The following is a 17,489-nucleotide window of genomic DNA, read 5'->3' on the forward strand; positions in this document are numbered from 1 at the left end:
TAACGGATATTTTTGATAAACAAAACATGACTCTATAAAGTCCTACTTAGTTTTAAGAGGTTTTTGTTTACGGTTTGTTTTCTAAAGTACTTTTCGATATTTTTTTACCTTAGACGGGCAGCATAGTAGGGAGGTTATTCCCAACAAAGCGTAGTGGAGCTGAGGTCAACTTGTGTTTCAAAAATGTGTGTGTTAAGCTCCGTGGTAGGGTACAAACAATATTAGGAAGAGCCCTGAAAAGGGCTTCTTACTAATAAAGATTTTGAATTTGACTCTTTGGTGGAAAATGCTTTCAGTCTGGCTGGCGTGCCATTTTCGGCACACCCTGTACACGTTTCTATCGTCTTTGCACCTCAGTCACCCCGCGGGAGTCTGGCAATCAGAGCACTCGCGGGCCGTTGCGATCGCATTACGAACGAATTAAGCCACATCGCTACGCGTATGCAAATACAGATGATACAGAGTTGGAATGGAAATTAATTAGGAGGTGTATTGGCATTGTAATGTTACCTTTACTGATTAGTTCACAATCATTTAATTTATAGACAGAGAATCCTTAGATTCATTTTATGATGATCGTGGTCGATTATTACGTGTTTGTTACTATTTGAGAAATATTTTGTTACCTTAACAATGGATTACCTTAGAATTAAGGCAAAACTTCGAAATTACAATTGATTTCAGTCCTGAAAACCATTTTTAGGGTTCCGTACCTCAAAAGGAAAAAACGGAACCCTTATAGGATCACTTTGTTGTCCGTCTGTCCGTCCGTCTGTCAAGACCCTTTTTCTCAGGAACGCGTGGAGGTATGAAGCTGAAATTTATATCAATTACTCAGGTTTACTGTCCCTTGAAGCTGTGAAAAAATCAAACTTCTAAGCCTACGCAATCAAAAGATACAGCCGTTTATGCCGCAAATTTTCGACACTTGCAAGGGAATCAAAACCTACAGGGTGCTTCCCGTGAACTCAGAATCTTGAAATTTGGTACGAAGCAACGTCTTATAGCATAGATAAAGGAAAAATTACGAAAACCATAAATTTTTAGTTACATCACATAATATATTTTTTTTTAATAATTTTAAACTTACTACCCATTTCCTCATAAACGCGTAGAGGTATTAAATTGAAATTCATACCAAATACTCAGGTCTATAATACCTTTAAGCTGTAACAAAATCAAACTTCTATGTCAACGCAATCAAAAGAAACAGCAATTTAAGCTGCATATTTTGAAACTCGCAAGTACTCGCAAGGGAATCAAAACCTAAAGGGTACTTCCAGTCGACCTAGAATCTTGAAATTTGGCATGAAGCAACGTTTTATAGCACACATAAAGGAAAAATTCCGAAAACCTTAAATTTTTAGTTACATTACAAAATATATATTTTTTAATAAATATAAACTTATTACTTTTTTCCTCATGAACGCGTAGAGCTATCAAGTTGAAATTCATATCAAATACTTAGATCTAATTGCCTTTAACCCGTGAAAAAAAAAACATAGTTATGACTCGATTGTCGTAATGAACGAACTTTGTAAACCTTGCAGGTTTGTACGGAACCCTCGGTGCGCGAGTCCGACTCGCACTTGGCCGGTTTTTTATTATTTATTTTTTATGCATAACAAGGCAGGTATTTGACCACAATCGCACCTGATGTAAATGGGATGCAGTCTAGGATGGTACATTTATCTGCCCTGTAAGTTTCATTTAACTTTAAAGTTCCATTTTTACATTGTTTACGAAGAGTTGAGATGGCGAACTTAGTACATGTATTGGAGGGATTACATTATGACAGCTCTTAAAAAAGTGACACCTACCTATTCTTACACTGAGTTGCCCCATCTTACTTTAACAGTAGCTATAACAATAACCGACGTTTTTTGTATGGAGTTTAACAGTTTTTTGACGTTTGTCAAAGTTAAAGCAAGATGGTGCAACTCAACCGCACTGTTTACGTTACAGCTTAAATGTTTTCAATATGCTAAAATGTTATCACCACAATGTAAATGATCTAACGTAGCGTTTTGAGGTACCCGAATTATAAATTCCACGGTCGACCACGAGCCTTAGCCTGTTAAAATGATATTACCCAGCCTTGCAAGCTCGTGTGAAGTCATACAATATGCAGGGCAGTCCCAGGGCGGGCGGCGCCTTGATTGATTGCGGCCGCCCAGCGCTGCCGCCCTGATAAATGCTTCGCCTCTAATTGGGATCCTTTTTAATTGTTAATTTTCAGCAGAAAAATAAGTGACGAAAAAAATTCATTTCAATCCTTAAATTATAATCCATCACTTTGGAGGTAGCCCCGAGGCTACCCCTTTATCATAAGATTGAAACATCGTAAAGTATAGCATAGTTTTAGCTAAATTACTGTTTCACCATTCAACATTCCGACAGAGCTGAACTTTCAATAGCTAGAGTTACAGATTTTAATGTAAAAGGGATTAATGTATTAAGGTCCGATTCGACCAAACTTTTATCCGAGAATAACTCCTGGTATAACTGGCACATTGACAATTTCAATATGGGAAATATGTCAATGGGGAGTGTGGGCCAAATCTTCCATTTGTTTTGTTCCCAGTAAATTGGACAGGGTTGTCTTCCTGTAGAATGGACACTGAGGTCCGGTTTCTATTGAGAAGCATGACTTTATGTGATAAGTAAGTTCATAGTTAAGTGGGTAGCAAATGAGCATGCTCAAGATAAAAAATCTCAATTCAGAAATCGGACCTTAGTGCCTTGATATTAACAATATTGTCTAAAAATGTAAATGAAAATGTATTATTAAGCGACACAAAACATCAAGTAAATCAAACAAAACTAATTACAAAATAATTTTCACCAAAACGATAATATACACTCAGAATCATACCGAGGTCTGGCTAATTAAGTTACTTAGCGTACTTAATTTTACATCTGAACTTTTGATTGATGGACTAAAATATGAACTAAATCAGAGTGCAACAATCGCGAATGCCGGATGCCATTATGCACAATGGGAATTGAGTTAGTCGCGATCCGAAAGTGATTTAGCGCACGCGTGAGCTGCGCAGGAGTAACGAGCGAATGATGCGGACCCTTTGACGCTGTTTTTTAGCGCAGGGGTGAAATAGACGGCCATCATTAATCAATAAGGCGGCGCGGTTTCATAGGAGAAGCGGGTAGCGGAGAGGGAATTGCTGTAACAGGTTCAATTAGTGACTGCTGTTACCACCCATAAAAAAACTCAATTCTCCAGCACATTTTTTGTTTTTAAACTGGTTAAAAAATGATGTTTAGGAAATTCGTTTTAATAACTACATGGTAGTTAGTAATAACAAATAATTTTAAACCATTCTTTACTTGTTAATCAAAATCAAAGGGATGGACATTCAGTACCTTGTTAAAGTTATGCTAGTTATACACCCAAACCACTAGTCGTATCAAGTCACTGCCTTATTTCTTTTATTTGTGAGCTTCGGTCAATTCATTTATCTGTAAGAATTCTGTAAATAAGAATCAAAGAAAGTCTATTTGCACTAAAATATGATTAGAATGCACATGGACTGTAGTTAAATAAGTATTCGCATTTTTATTAACGGCAAAAAAAAGCTTTTGTTCATAATATTATACGCATCATGTGTTAAACCTTGTTAAAATGTCATACATTTACACTACACTGTATGTATGTGACTTTGTTGGTGTACCTTTTAAATAAATAAATAAGTAATAATCGCTACTTCTATCAAAGACGACGCACCCTAACCTTTTTCATATGAAAGCAATTAGGTAAAAAATTGAATATTAAGCTGAAATGTTGGGGAGGCTGCTGTATGATGAATGGCGTCCTCGGTCTCCGATGTCCATAACAATATGAACGGAACGAATACATGGTGTTTCGAATATTAATATAATTAAACAAAATATTTTCCACTCTAAAACTATTAATAAAAAAGTAGGATATAAAGTAATTAATATTTTCATTGGAATCTACTTAGGTAGGTACCTAATTTTGTTTTGACTAAGACCTATCTCTTACTGTTCTCAAATTTTGTTCTTAGAACCACTACCTAACTACGTTTCTCAAATTGATATTCATTTATTGTTTTTATTGCATTTTCTTGTTTTAAACAAGAAAATTGTTTACAATTTGGTTTTTTGAGTCTGAGGTAGGCCTTTATGTTTGACAATACTCCTTGGAGATAGCAAGCTAACATTGGTAGTCGATATAGCTCACTTTGGGACAATATCTTCTATTAGAGTGGAACTACAAAATACACTCTTTATAACATGAGCAAATATATTTTAAGCTTTTGGGACATGAGCACTTAGTACTCAAATGTAAAACTGCTAATTTTATTTGCAAACTCTTCTTTCGTATACCAACTTACATAAATCGCAACAGTCCACATGCACTAAGGCGAGAACTCACCCTGTATATGACATAGGTAAATTGATGTTTGCGATATCGAAAATGTTATTTCGAATGGAGAAGACGTGTTGGAATATTCATAAGTGTCTAAGAGCGTTGTTGCACAATGCAATGAAATATAGCAAGGCCATAATTTAATAGTTATTTTAAAGTTATTTAATTTGGTGTAAAGAGTTGCAATTTAATTTGAAAGTTATAAATAATTTGAAAATCGAACTGCCTAAGCGGGAATTGAAAAAATTCTACGGGTTCATCCAGTATCTAAGTAGCTCAGTTGTAGGAGCAGTCGCCCGGCAAGCGAAAGGTCGTGGGTTCAATTCCCGCCTCGATTTTTTCAAGTAATTTATAATTTTCATAATTTCGAACTGTATATTAGCCGTGCTCACCCCAGAATGGTCTAGTGCCCACCCCAGAATGGCGAACGATAGAGACCCTTATGCGGCCATGGCATAATAAATTTAGACCTACACATCTAACGAAAATTGATCCAGACCAGGTTTCCAGGTCCAAAAACACAATAGCCGGGCTCAGTGCTTAATTTGGCCGGACATTTTACCGTAAAGGCCGGACATCCCTGAGGCGAGGTGAGGTGTCCCTGAGGCCCCAACACGTTAGCACATAAGGCCCTGCAGCCACATAAAATTCAAATTAAAATTCAAATTCAAATTCAAATTTCTTTATTCATAACCAGGTGTTTTTACATTTCTATATTGCGATCGAGGAATTCTTTTAAGTATATAAATACTTGTGGTAGAATATCCCCGCTCTCCATATTAATTTAACATTAATTGACAATATAAATAATAATTATGACTTTAGATTATACATATATTATTTTTCAGCCTATTTTATTAAATTAAATAAAATAATGTAAAAATTAATTAATTAAATCAATTTAAATATAAAAAAGAAAAAGTAATTTGTTTCAGGTTGTTGTTGTTACACAAAATAAATTAATGTTCAAAATTCCAGGGTGCAAGAGTGTGTGTGTGTGTGTGTGTGTGTGTGTGTGTGTGTTTTTGTTTGTGTGTGTGTGTGTGTGTGTGTGTGTGTGTGAGTGAGTGAGTGTGAGTGTGTGTGCGAGGGTGGGTGATTTAGTTAATTTACTTCTTCTAGTAAAAAGCCTAACAAAAGCCGGACAGGCCGGACAAGAGAATATAAGGCCGCAGGAGCACATCCTCCAAAATACCAGAGGTAAAAGGATGAGGAGGATTTAAAACTAAAAAAAAAACTCATAAAACTCATTTATTTCTGCAAACAGGCTTTAAAAAAGCACTTTCACACGTCCCAGTATTAACCCTACCACTGCTTCAGGACAATAAACGGGCCAGTGCGCTGAGAAGAAGCAGCGCAAGAAACTCAGTCACTAAGTATTGTCAGCCTCTTTTTCAAAGGTTTACAGGATTTAAAATTAGTTTATTATGATTAAACTAACTGTTTCTACCTGCATTGTGGTCGTTGTGTGTTATTCAGTAGACGTAGGTATGCTTTTAACGGAATTGATTTGTTTCATAATCTGGGCTGGAGTGCATGCAAGGATATTAGCTCCAGCATACGTGACCAAACTTACACAAAATATAATCTTTGCGCATTTTTAATTTATTCGTAGATACATTGCTAATAGATGAACACAATATTCGCATATTTTTTTAAGATAGTTACTTAGATTCGCTTCTAGAGAGGGGAATAAAAATAGAGACTAACTAATAATACTCGCCGTTGATATTTATGCCAAATCCGTTCCAGTCCAGAAGCTTGAAGACATCTTCCAGGGCGGTGGTAAACAGTTTTGGAGATATGACGTCTCCCTGTCTTACCCCTCGCTGCAACTGGATAGGTTTCGAATCCCGATCCTGGAGGCGGACCGACATTGTGGCGTTTTTGAACAAATCCCTCAACACTTCGATATATCGATAGTCAATTTGGCACCTTTGGAGAGACTGTAGCACTGCCCAGGTCTCGACCGAATCGAAGGCTTTCTCATAATCCACAAACGCCAGGCAAAGTGGTTGATTATACTCCTCGGTCTTCTGTATAATCTGCCTTAGCGTATGTATGTGGTCTATGGTACTAAAGCCTTTTCGGAAACCGGCTTGTTCGGGAGGCTGGAAGTCGTCGAGCCTGCGAGCGAGACGATTCGTAATGACTCTTGAAAACAGCTTGTAGACATGGCTCAGAAGTGAGATGGGTCTATAATTCTTCAATAAGGTTTTGTCACCTTTCAAGGTCACCCAAAGGGCGATGGAGCGGGCTATGCTCGGAGTTTCCCTGCGTGATCGAATCAGAAATGAGGAGATCCGTAGGAGAACCAAAGTAACCGACATAGCTCGCAGAATTGCTAAAATCAAGTGGCAGTGGGCGGGGCACATAGCTCGTAGAGACGATGGCCGTTGGGGCAGGAAAGTTCTCGAGTGGCGACCACGGGCTGGAAAACGTAGCGTGGGCAGGCCTCCTACTAGGTGGACCGACGATCTGGTAAAGGTCGCGGGAAGAGCCTGGATGCGGGCAGCGCAGGACTGTTCATTGTGGAAAACCTTGGGGGAGGCCTTTGTCCAGCAGTTGACGTCATTTGGCTGAAACGAACGAACGAATAATACTTAAGTAATCTGGCTGTCTTCTTCTTGGCGTGTCGACAACAAACCTACACAGTGTCAGCCCAAAACATTGTCAAAAGCATTCATTAAATCTTCCTGCGTTCAGTTGTTTTCTTTATCACCATGAATGACCATAATTTGACGATCACATACCACATCGTCACATAACCACAACTATTTTCTTACTATCTAATTAATGGTATTAATTTAATGTATATCTTTGTATTCGCAAAACATCACAAGATAACACAAAATGACAGAATACCAGACGTATTAATTTGTTCATAGTTTATAAGAGCATTAAAAGCTTTGTCCGTTTGTATCAAAATGGCAAAATAACTATTGTCAGTGTGTTTTAAGCATTTGCTCATTAAATTCCAAGGCGGAGACGACACTGCACTTAAATTTAATATCTCATTATTGCAAGAGACGCTCCGAGAGCACTTGGGACAGACAGGACAGAGCGATGAATATTTATTTCAGGGTTCTTTATAAATAATAGAAATGAAAATTATTTTCATTTATCTCCAGACACTGTCTCCTCCTCCAGCTTCTGCCATCATGTGGGCCTAAAACTTCACGAATTTCTTACATAATGCCTATTCAGACCGCGACTAAGGCTTGATTTCCTCCTACGCTGACGTCGGTCGCGTACATCGGTCGAGCGTACGAATAAACACAATGTTCTATGAAGCACCGCACTGCAACGCTGTCGTCAGTACTAAATTATCTGCCGCTGACGACAGCGTTGCAGTGTGGTGCTTCTTCATAGAACATTGTATTTATTCGTGCGCTCGACCGACGTACGCGACGGACGTCAGCGTAGGAGGAAATCAAGCCAACTTAAGTACAGTCAAGCGTCAAATATTATGACACCCAAAGAAGCCAAAAAGTTCGCAACACGTCTTTGTTACATTGGAATAAGGTTGTGTTGTCAGCTTTGGGCCACTTTAGGTGTCACTAACTATTTGATGCTGACTGTACCTAGGCGCCCTTTAAGCACGAAATATTTTTTTTGTTGTTGTCTACGTTATTATGTACTTATTTTAGTCAACTCACTTTTGTGAAGACAATTATAATATGACGTGTTTGGTATGCATGTTTCATTTTTGCTAGAGCACTATTATTCATATTACTAGCTTTTGCCCGCAACTTCGCCCGCCATCCTCACAAACTTTTAGGTACATTTATAGTGTAGTAGGACTAAAAACTGTTTTGCCTGTTTTGTTTTGTCTGTTACTGACTTCAAATTCAAGCGATCTTTAAGTTTTTAAATTCCAAATCAAGTAAGACGGAACCCTAAAGATTGGCATTTCATAAATTATGAAAAGTGCAACTCCGGCAGACAGACGTCTACTGCTAATTAAAAATAGTCGACGAATTTAAATAATTGCATAGTTTTTGATTCCCTTAATGAGAGCGAACTCTAAAAGAATTGTTAAGACATCGTCTGTCCAATTCATGATGTTCCCAGACAGAAGTTATTTGCCTAAAATATCAGCTAATTACTCGTTTAAATTGAAGATATACTTAGTTTAATCTTTTAGGTTTTTTATTATTTTGCTATTTATTTGTTTATGGTTTTATTTACAAGTAGGGCTTTTTGTTAAACAATATCGGTGTCTGGCTGGCGTGAAGTTTTGTAGTAGATACTTTAGTATAAACAACAGGCTATTAAGTAATTATGTATACGTAAATCGCCACTTTATTACGATCTTGATTAAGCCCCCCGGTTGCACTTCGCATATTCAATTTGGTTGCAGTTAATTGCATGAAATTGTAAATAGGTACCTAGCCAATAATCAAGTTCGAAAGAACACCATTGTTTGCTATGGAAATCCTAAATCGTTTTAGTATTTGTATAATATTACTAGCGGCCGCCCGCGACTTCGTACCTATGCGTGGATCCCGTTTTTCCCTCTTAGGGATGGAGTTTTGTAAAATATAATTATAAACTTTTTTGTACACTCTTTACATTACAAACGTTATTTTTACTTGGTATATTAGTAGAGTTATTTAATTTGGCAACACAAAATCACCAAATAGGGCAAACCGCCGGACTGTGGGGTAAGCAATGGCTGGCGCTCACACAAAAAACTGTCTGCACCATCTAACGGGTCATCGTAAATCCTTCACCCGAAGCAAATAAATCTCATTTCCCATAAACTCGAAATAATTACCTTTGGTAAGGCAAAACATCGAAACACCGCTCCACTCGTCCGAGGAATGGCGGGAATGTGCCCGACCCTTGACGATTCGGTGAACTCGCAACGCCATCTATTCCAGTATTGCCAGAAATTTAGCTATTTTCTCCCATAAAAAATAAATCTCGAAAATCCGAGTCTATGATATTTAGAAAGTTATTTTTGTAACGGATACCTATGTCTTTTTCTTATCTATTAAGTAGGTAAGTATTATAAATAAAAAAATGTGAGGATGAATGTTTTACTTTTATCTTTCACGCAAAAATACTGAACGGTTTTTATTTGTTAGGCTTTAATTTGTAACGATATTGAACCAAATTACAAATTGTCAAGAAAAGGCGGTCTTTCTGTGACAAACTAAATATCACACGGACGAAGTCGCGAGTAAAACCTAGTCAGTCATATCATAAACTGGCATGTAGTCGAACCTTGAGTGTCTAGTAAGAAGAACAAAAAAAATATCAACAAGCAAATCCATAAAACACGATAGTACATTGCGTTAAAAAAATATACTTACGTATCCCAGCACTTGACCAAACACTCTCCTGATTGACCCTCAGGGCCCGGTATTTTTATTGCCAACCGGCCTCTGGAGGACACTCATGCCGATCCCTAAAATAGTGGTTTGTTATGAAAACTCTTTGTTTAGTTTGGGGACAGTATATTAAAGGGCCGTGTAAACATTTTTGGTCAGAAATGAAACATGGGGATTCTAAGAAAATTCTTGTTATTTATTACAATTTCTACTGACAATATTTGAGATTTTGAAACTCAGAATAATTTTCAAAATTGCTGAAACAAAATAATCACACTTAGGACATACAAAATGCGTTTATTTTTTAGTCAAGATGTGTAAGGTAGAGCTATTATTAAAATATTTTCAGCAGTTCCTCTTTACTACCTAGGCTTTAATATAATAATTTTTGGTAATACGATAATAGAACATAATTCAAGTAGGTACCTACAACACATTTTACAAAATTAATAAACGCAGTACAACAATGAAAATCACTAAGTATTTATTGTAACTTTATTTCAGTCCCTCCTCCGTTGTTTCAGTCAAAATTAGCCAAACACCCACCTGCAATGCGCGTCAAAAATAACTGCTCACTTAGCAATCGCACACGCATCGTATATTCGTGTTTCGGTAATTTTGTCGCTACACAGATTGAGACAATAAATTGCATCGAGCAGATGTGGCTCCCTTGTGACGCCCCCGTAAGATAGTAAAAAGACAAGAGCCAGCCCATTTGATTGATGTAGAGTTCCGCCGATGTTCATTTAGCTTCGTTTTCAGTATACTTTTAGACATGTAGGTACTTGGTACAGATTTTGAAATTGTATTCTCATTCACTCAGGTTTTCACCGAAATCTAATGCATCTTTCCATAAAATTTCATAAAAGACAGAGCAAATGGTGATGCCACTTAAAAATAATAATGTCGCTTCATCAAATATATCGGATATACCAATAAATAAACACTATTTTGTCATGTTCTTCTTTAAATTCAAATTATAACTTGGATTACGTTATTATTAGCATCAGCACATGCATGGCCTACAAATCCCACAATGAATACTTGCATTAGCACGCGGCTTAATTATTTTTTCCTTTTTTTTTGGAGTTGTCTGTTCTTTTTGTGCTGCTTCCAAATTAAGACAGCTTGCGCACCCAATATGCAAATATCGCCCTGCATATGTACACAGACCTAAACAAATATTGCTTTTAATAAGAACACTCCAAACCCGCGGCACAGAGGTAACGCCTTCATAAATGATCTCAACAACATTCTGATTTTGTCATATTTAATACGGATTACGCTAATCTGAAAAGCAAATTGTCACTCAGTTAATGCGGTTGGTATAGTTTCTAATTGGGTATTAAATATTTCTACACGATTGTCAGATTGTAAAATGGTCAAAGAAGTACTTATTAGATACAAAATATTGCTAAGAAAAGTTATAGAGAATTATGGGTCTCAACGCAACATTTATTATGCACAGGGAGAACATTTGCTGAAAAGAACGTAATACCAATGGAAATCCTGTGAAACGTTTCTGTAAAATTGCGTTTACCTGCTGAAATGTGCAAAATTCTCTTTGTAACAACGCAATACTTCTGAACGCATCCCTTTGAACTTTCTAACAATAAAGCGAGTCTGCATCGCCGATGTATTTGTTTCCGTTTGCTCAAACAAACGAAGGCATTTTGTGTTCCTTACGCCATAAAATATCAACGCATTCTTGCGATGCCGGCCCACTGGCTCGGAAAACATCTTTTACGAGCAATAGTCCAGTGGTTAGATTTGACGATCTCGAGAGGATTCGATTCTCAGATGGGACAGTCAGTACAAAATTGATTTGTTTCTTTTATCCTTGTCCTTGTCCAAAAATATTGGAAAAATCTGGAAAAGATATGATTTCTTATTCTGAGAGCACGTTTAACAGTCAATCTTATATTTCCAAGACAGAAAATATAAATAGTTAAGTAAGCTTACCTAATTTATTAAAACTCGAACGATAGAAAGAAGAAGATACCCGCAAAAATTATGATCGAGCATAGATAAAGTTTTAATAATAATCAACTCGCGATTTCGAACAAGCTCCAACACAGCCATCAAGAGGTCTGGTACATAGTCATCTTACAAGCTGAATTGATCCTTTGCTATTCAGTTGAAAGCTTTTATATTATATTATCAGACCTTTCAGCGTTGAGCACGTGGTGCGAACGTCTGTCGAACGATCCGTCGGGTTCTATTCCCGCCTCTCCAGGGTATAGAGTAAGTGCTGGTATGCAAACGCGAAAAATAAAATAAAGCATCGATGAAAGGTTCGGAGTAACTCAGAATTTGACACTGCATTCACATGCATTTACTTTATGATACAGGCAATTTGATATTTTATACGTAAAACATTAATTTTTCGGTGTTAGGTATTTTCAGCTAGTCAAAAAGTAGAGATGAGACGTATTTACTAGAACAGATCCACACACTAGGTATTTTACAGTACTAAGTGGCTCCAATTTTTAAAATACTTGATCCACGTAGTATTTTTTAAATTACACGATTTCCGACCCTACCATCAAAGTAATAGAGGTTATTATTGCATAATCCGTAGTCGTGTATTACGCACACCGCGTATTTCTCGCTAAGTATTTTTTAAATTACACGATTTCCGACCCTACCTTCAAAGTAATAGAGGTTATTAATTATTGCATAATCCGTAGTCGTGTATTACGCGCACCGCGTATTTCTCGCTAAGCTTATGTGTGAACGTAGAGATTCACTCCGTCTCTGTCTGACAAACAAATTTGAGCGCAGGCAGGTGTGAGATAGGAATAGGTGTTTGATGTATTACGTAATTTAAACTCTATTTGTGCACAGGTAAGGTTTTGAATATTTTAATTTTTGTTCTCTCTCATTCAGCTCACTCCTTGTTGACTAGCCGGTAAAAAACCAGTTTTTATTCTTCCGACAGGTTTGTTTTGGTTTGTTGTCACGCGTCCGTGATAATTGCATTTAAATAAAAAATAGAAAAAAATATGTAAATATTTTTATGAAATTGATATCTTTTAAATACGCCAACTTTTAAGTTGACAGTCCTAAGCCTGTTGAAGTATGAAGGGAGGATATCAATCAATCAACAACCAGCAAAAACATTATTATTCAATTTCAAATTGCATTATTAATAGGTACTACGAGTGGATCTTTCCAAAAAAAATTGTATTTTAAAGTCATAATACGTGGATTAGTCCGCACTAGTCGCGTCAAGTATGGTAAATTACTACGTACTAAGTGGAACAGGTATTTGGATCACGTATTAATAAATACTTGGAATAGGCGCACCTAGTATCAAATTTACCTAGTATAACCCATCTCTATCAAAAAGCTACTAGGCGGTTAAATTTCAGGTTCGCTTGTAGGTAATTCAAAGCTCTTTATTAGCATAGGATTATTCTTATTCGAAACTCTATTCTAAAAACTAAATCCTAAAGCTTGATTTAAGTTTAAATAAGTATGCCCGAAGATAAATAAATAAGTACCTCCTAGATTAAATGGGAATTATCTGTCAAATCAACTAATTTGCCAAGCAATCCAATTACATTTTCTAATGGAAATTCTATTGAACCAAGTCAAAAAAACTCTACGAATGAATGAGCTAGTGCAGGCTGAAGCGACTCTACTAACGAATTAATGAATAGATGCTACTTAATCCCATTTCTTATGATTTCTGAATTTTCGAATTACTTTTGAATTTTAATCAGACTGTACTAACAGTTCAAAGTCAATCGAGTGTGAAACGTATATTCATAGAATTTCGAGGAGTTCAAGATGAGGTTGACATTCAATAGATTTCAATATTTTAGACCTTTGTTTGATTTCAGACGCTCAATTAAGTCTTAAGATAATATCTAATGCCACTTGAATTATTAAGAGCAATTTATAGTTTCAGGACTAAATATCTCTACTTCAATTTATTAGTCCCAGGTAGAGTTCTTGAGGAGGCCTTTTTCCAGTAGTGGCTGTCTTTAGTCTAAAAAGGAATAGAGTTCTTCTTTTCAAAATAACAGGCTCATTAACCACGCTCTGATATAACACTCATAAACCACTGTCATGCAATTTATTATCAGGATGATGATGATTCATCAGACCGATTTCGGTCATGGCTACCACTTCAACTCCTGAATGTCTTGATCATACACCCAGGGTGTAGCAAGGGACTGGTTGTCAAAAACTGAAAAGCTTCAAAATTTTTGCTTTTCTTTATACTATTGGATAAAAAAATTGAAAAAAAAGTATTTCGAAAGATATGAATAGCTAATTTCACTTTAATTAAATCCCATAAGAGATGCCTTTACAATTTAGGCAGGTACCAGGCTCGCATAGCTGTAAGGCGGTGCAAATTGCTCAGGGCTCAGGCGGGTTCCGCTCAGCGATCTTGCTCGATATAAATCCACATTAAGCGAGTAACAACGTTTTGGTTCACTGCCAGCAGACGCCGACGTATAAGCAAACATAACTACAGCTTAATTCCACTTTAAGCTAGCCTGTGTTTGGGTAGTGGGTGTAGAGAGAGTAGGCTCGGCACGACTACACTTAGAAAACTATACGAGTACTTGGGGTGGGGTGTTCACAAGGCGCAACATCCAACAGAGATACAAACTAAAACAGCCTTTTGTAAAAAAAAAAATTCATGTCGATCTTCTTCATTATGTTTCTAAAAAAATGGGTCTGTGACACGAGACGCAGCAAAAATCCATGTTTTTACAAAGTTCATCATCATCATTTCAGCCACATTACGTCCACTGCTGGACATAGGCTTCCCCTCAATGATTTTTGATAGCCTCTCACCATTTATGTACATCTTTTAGTAATTACCGTTTACAAAATTGGTAAAATTACCTACTAATTAACAATAACAACAAATACCTACTCAAGTAATATTTTGTTAACATTCTTACATCAACATCTCACAATATTTTGTCAACAGAATATTGACTATCCAATGCAAGCTATGTATTAGTAGCTAGCACTTATATTATATTCTTAGAGAACTGTAACTACTGGTTCCATCTCTGTTGTGTCCATCGTAACCGAATCATGTGCGAAGCGTAAAACGCTTACTGTATATTTGCGTCGGATTGTAATCAAAACAGAGGCAACACAACGGTTTATAAAGATGAAACATTGTTGCTCTTATCTTAACGATAAAGCGTGAACAAATAACTATTTGATTTACGACTTCAGTAAAACAAGCATTCACTTTGTAAAAATATTTGTGTTCATCTGAATTTCAATGATGTGCTACAGTACAAAATTGTTTTTCTCGTTGGTCTCTCCCAGTTGATCAAAGTGGACTCCAGGCGACACTTTGGTGTCCTTTGATCACCCATGGATAAAAAGTCCACTTAGATCACCTAGGTGATCTTATGTATAGTGATCAGAGAACACTAAAGTTTCGCCTTATTAGTTGATTTCCTGGTTTTTGGATTTTGTTTCCCATTTAACTCAAAACTTTACAATAAACTAAGGAATAGTCGATGCCAACAAGTACATAATTAACTATTCTGTGTGCCAATTTTCTTTGAGCTGTATGTTGATAAATCAGTTTGACTGCCTTTTATGATAAACAGATTTAGGAAGTAAGGTATCTTACTATATGAACGGCTTTATACTTATATGCTTATAAATAATCTCATCCTTGAACTCTTCAGAGGCCGACCAAAATAATATGTATCGAAATGAGTGCATTGTTCAAAACCACTGACCGTGTAAAGCCAAACATTTGATTAGTAGGCACTAACTATCCATACAGCGCATGTAAATGAGTGATGCCATTTTAAATGCGCCGAATACAAACAACCAATTTGGCTGCGTTGGAGCGGTTCGAATTCATAACGTGGAACAAACATAATTTTTTGCAATACAAACCATTGAAGATTAAAGTTACACAAATGATGTGTTAGTTAAATAGTTATTTTTCATGGAATTCAGCATAATCACGGTTCAGCTTTTCTTAGTTGACTCCCGACAGATTAACAATAAAGTCCATTATAGATGGAAAATAAAATTTCTTCCGCGTAACCATTAGTTACAGAATTAGATCCTACTGATTTTCATAAATAAAACATCGTGTTCGTGTGCTAGGTACCTACTGCATTAACTGCCTATACCTTTGCAAGACACCCCCAAAAATAGATACGCCGCATTTAAAACCTTATAAAGCATCATCTAATGAGATCACAGCGATTTACATTAAAAAGGCCGTGGAAGTCCGTAATAAAATTAACAATTCTTCTGTCCTGTTGGGTTTAGGGCGATTGAAATTCAAATCCGAAGACTTGAGAATATCTAATATAATTAAGACGCTGTGTAATTGAGTAGACATCCACCCCACTGTTTTAGCCGAGACAGTGTAAAAATAAAACGAGCGACGAAATTGATTTGCAATAAAAGTAACGAGAAATAGGATTTTTACGACGATCTTAGGTTAAAACGCTTTTTTATAAAGACTATCAACTAAAAAAAGCATTTTATGTACTAAAGTTATAAATGCGAAAGTAATTTTGTCTGTCTGTCACACTTTCACGCCTAAAACACTGAACCGATTTTGATGATATTTGTCATATAATTTGAGTCCCGGCAAAGGACATAGGATAGTTTTCATCCTGGTTTTTGAAACAGGGACGCTAGCGATATTTTTTTTCTGTGACAGAGAAAATTTTTGGCGGGCGAAATAATTGAGGTAACGTTGATTATATTATTTCCTATTTCTATGTAATTCTTCTTACAATACAGAGCGTATCTCCACTAAGCCCAATTGTTTATTAGTAAATCAGTGTAAGTATTAACTAATGGGAACGTCAAGAAACCTCCTGTCACCCCGCCATTTCAAAATAACGATATTAGCATTTCACTACAATATCCCACTAAAATGGCTTTGTATTAGATTTGATGCGTGCTCTTACCACGGTGTCAACATTTATTAGGGTAACTTAAGTATGATGGTTGTTTGCGTAGTATAATTTATATACAGTGAAGGGAAGTCGGAAGACATTGTAATAAGGAACCCTTTGAAATCATAGTAAAATTCAAAAACAAAAAATAATAAAGTTACGAAATAAACAGAAAACATTTTCGACCGTTACACTAGCTACTGAAGAACGCACGTGTAGTCGTGTAAGTCTTTATTATTAAGAAGGGACTAATGCCCGTTTTCACCATCAATCCTTAATTTTTAAGTGACCCCTATGAAAACAAAACTGAAAGGGATTGATGGTGAAATCGGGCATAAGCATTCCAAACAGCAAGACCTACCACTATTGTATCGTATTAATTTAATTAAAATGGAACGCGAAAGTTTAAAATCTTATATTGTATCGTATTCCAGTAAAACAAATTCTGACAACTCCAACGAATTCAGAGTTCGAGCTCAGCATACTTACTTATTCTCCCTTCCGTAAGTAATCATAGGTACTATTAGCGATTGCGTCCTGTATAAGTTAATACATTGGCGTGCCTATGTAAATTAATGCAGTCGGTATTCGTAAACATTCGTGGGTTACTTCTCACTGAGTAACGCCACCCTCAGCCCTTGGGAGAACTTGATTTAATACAATGAGAAAATGATCCAAAAGACGCAACATTTATTGCAATAGAAGAAAGGTGATTTTTTTAAATCAATCAAAAGCCTGTCTTGATCGTTTGTTCGTTCAGCTCTAGCAGTTGTCAGCGTCGCGTTTAGTCGCAATTATATGGTCCATAAAGAAATACCTAAA

Source organism: Ostrinia furnacalis, unplaced genomic scaffold, assembly GCF_004193835.3.
Source record: "Ostrinia furnacalis isolate ACB-3 unplaced genomic scaffold, ASM419383v2 OfSCF1242, whole genome shotgun sequence".
In the NCBI taxonomy this organism is placed as follows: domain Eukaryota; kingdom Metazoa; phylum Arthropoda; class Insecta; order Lepidoptera; family Crambidae; genus Ostrinia; species Ostrinia furnacalis.